Genomic DNA, 3,333 nt, shown 5'->3' on the forward strand with positions numbered 1-3,333 from the left:
AGACAACACAGCCCTCAGGTTCATAGGGACACACAAACCTCTCCACCACGATAAGGTGATGGTTCCCCGGAGAGGGAGTATCAACAAAGACTACTAAAATGCTTCACCTTGTTTTGTCATTTTGTCTGTATTTTCATGTCAAAACAAGGTGAATTGTGTCTGGTGAAGCTGAATCTGGAATAAATATCAAGGGCATGTATAATTGTCACAGAATTGGTTATATTTGAGGTCTTTAATAATAACAATATCACAACCACAGAAATGTGTACTTTTAATGCCACTGTTGTACAAAAGAAACCAATAAACAGAATTATATACGGTATTATTCAACATCTGTAAGGTTTACTTGTGTCAAAAAGATGTATACACAAATACACTTCCTGATCTTTGTCATATGCATTAGAGTAAATGCCAGAGGCCTGTGATAAAGTAATCTTTTAATTAGGCATAGTGATTGATCTGACAATTATCTTCTTTAGTAATCAATGAATCATCTATAAAATATCAACAATAATGGTTCAAATCTAAATTTTCTAAAGGACACGTTAATATATTTACAATGATTGTTTTGTCCAACGTACAACCTAAAAGTAAAGCAGTTTACAAGAAGAAAGAGAAATATTGATATTTGAGAAGCTAGAAGTAGTAACTTTTCTAAGAAATGACTGAAATGCTTAATCAATTATGACAACAATTCATTTATAGTTTCAGGTCTACTCTTACAGTCTCTTAAATTCCCTGGAAAATCATCTGGGGACTGGTCTTAGCCACTGGTTAAAGCTGCTGATGTGTTTTTTCAACTGGTCCTTTTTTTTTAAAGTTTAACATTTATAGCATCTGAAGGTATTGTGTGTTGTGTTGCTTGTTACTTGTCTATGTGTTAGTCTGTGTTTATCTCTAAGATAGAAGAGGTGTGTGCACTCTCTCCACATACCTCCACTTTACACATCTGACATGCAAACAAGTACCGCAGGTGACAAAATGTTTCAACTCCGGGACAGAAAAATACAACAAATTTGTCCTTGCTTCATTGTGTTTGTTCAGTCAGAGCTGACTGCTGCAGCCAGAGCGTTAAGTGAACTCAGATGTGTGTGTCATTCTGTATGAACACTGGCTTAGTTGTATATGTTCACCTATACTCTTTCTAAGTGTGCATGAGAGATATCATTTTTTACAGACTCACTTGTCCACTGAAATTATGTTATACTTCAGCTGTGTCATCTTTACATTTAGACAGGCAAATAAAGCAGAGAAAGGATGAGAGAATTCCAATCAGCAGGCATCCATCGTATTTAGGCTATACAAATGGCAATTACGTGCAATAATGAGCTGTGATTGACCTTTGAAATCAATAACAAATGTAACTTTTAGTAGTAAAGAACTTTTAATAAGAAAGCTCAGCTGAGTTTCTTGCATATCAGTGAAGTACCTCAACACCACCAAAGTCGAACTATATGTTGGAATGCAGCCATTAAATCTGAAGGTGGTTGCTTATCCTAGAGGAAGGGGCGTCAACACATCATCCAACATGACTCAAACACCACATGACAGAAAAGTGCACAGGTACACAGCCTTGTTTTAAACGGGCGGGGGACGCCGCTCTCGCGCCTTCCTCTTGATTGACATTCGACATGCGCGCGCACACGTGCTGTGAAATATTTCCCCATGTTTTGTATACTTACACATTTTACTCAAGCCTATGGGTGCCCGCCGGTTATAGTATATGACAGCAGTCATTCCACGCGCACCGTCTTCTGAGTCACTACGTGTCCTTTGACCTCTGTCGCTTCTAAAATAGAGAAAGGACCTTGTGGAGACTTGGTTCAGAGTTGCAGTTGTTGACTGCGACGTTTTGTCCGTCAGTCCAAGAGTTTAGCCACGTTCGACTTCTGAGGTAAAGTAGCTACGAAATACGTGAAAAGTTTTGCTTCGGGAGTTGCGATGGTTGTCAAATCGCGGACTCAGTATGTAAGTTCGCATCTTTTGGATAAAACCAGCTTGTCCTGAGGGAACTGAAGACGATAGGTAGAAGACTCTTCACATTACACCACTTGCTCGTCCTATGGGTAAGCTGCACATCTAAATGAAGTTCACTTGATGTTGTTTTGTTCAGGTATGTGACACGAAAAATAACATTCAGTGTTTACATAGAGGCTATGGTAATAAAGTAGAGTGAAAAACAAGTTAAAGCCACCGCCCAACATCTCCATCAAACCATCACCCTTCAAGTTGAAAGTCTGGTTTATCAGCTTAAATTAGAGTCAGTTCTCAGGTAAATAGCTCAGCTTTGAGCTGTCTGATCCCTGTGGAGCTCAGAGACAATATAATCAAAAGTGAATATGTGCTCATGCAGGCTATTGTAGCCAAGTTGAAAAAAATATTGCATTGAATGATCAAAAAATTTGAAACAAAAAACAAGTTCAGATTTTTATCTTGGCTCTTCGTTGTCTGCGCTGGAGACAAAGTGCCTTTCCCTCCCTCTGGAGATCAGGCATTCTTATGTAAAAAATTAATTAAATGTTTTTTTTATTCAGACATTATTACCTGCAACTGTGTAAAAACATTCTCCCATTAATAATTAATATATTTGTGCAGCACAGCTTTATTAAAATCATTGACATTTTTACTCCCTCAGTCAAAGATTATTGGATTTTGTGACCTATGGTTTGTAAACGTGTCTGAAAGTTAGGAGCATCACAGACTTTTTACCACTTTTCACTCTTGCAGCTGTGCCAATTACAATTGACCTTTCCTTGCAGAGTGTTGATTAGAGTTAAGGTTTTCATGAACAGTGTTTCAGGGTTTTCTGACTGTTACAAATTTGCATAAACATAGGCGATTTTACTGTACAGTTGTGTTAAACTCACTTTCTCACTTACTTTCTACCTCAAAAGTCAGTCTCCCTTACATGCATTCTAACGGTACATAGTGAGATCACACCCCCCTCTGTCTCTGTCCCTTCTGTGTCTGGCCACTCAGAGTGATGAGTTGCCCAGAGCCTTGGCCACACTCAGCCCTGTGAAGCAGCCCATTCAAGCCTCTGCAGCTTTGTCATTGCGAAATGGGTCGAATCTCTCTCTCTCTTTGTGTGACCCAACTTGACCGAAATGTGGTAATTGAGGAATCCTGGCATTTTCACTCCCTGTGGTGATGTTTTCGGGCCCAGCTTTCAATACATTCATTTACAGTACAACAAGTTGTTACATGAGAAACAGGTCAGCTGTTAATTTCAACGTTGAAAAACCTCCAGATACGTGTTTATTCAGGCGTGGTGTGATTTTGCTCAGATTCTCTCCCCATCACATGTACAGGGTCATGTAGTTTTATAGGACC

The 3,333-nt window shown here is 39.0% G+C and overlaps 1 long non-coding RNA gene across 1 annotated transcript in view; it reads left to right on the plus strand.

Annotated features, from left to right (window-relative positions):
- The window catches only part of LOC117947148, a 27,629-nt gene extending 24,818 nt beyond the window's left edge, over positions 1-2,811 (plus strand). The window contains exon 3 of the long non-coding RNA XR_004657175.1: positions 2,801-2,811. This is a non-coding gene — a long non-coding RNA (uncharacterized LOC117947148). The remainder of the gene's footprint in view (positions 1-2,800) is intronic.
- Positions 2,812-3,333: the final 522 nt, after the last annotated feature.

The sequence above is a fragment of the Etheostoma cragini genome, chromosome 7 (genome assembly GCF_013103735.1).
Source record: "Etheostoma cragini isolate CJK2018 chromosome 7, CSU_Ecrag_1.0, whole genome shotgun sequence".
Taxonomy (NCBI): Eukaryota; Metazoa; Chordata; class Actinopteri; order Perciformes; family Percidae; genus Etheostoma; species Etheostoma cragini.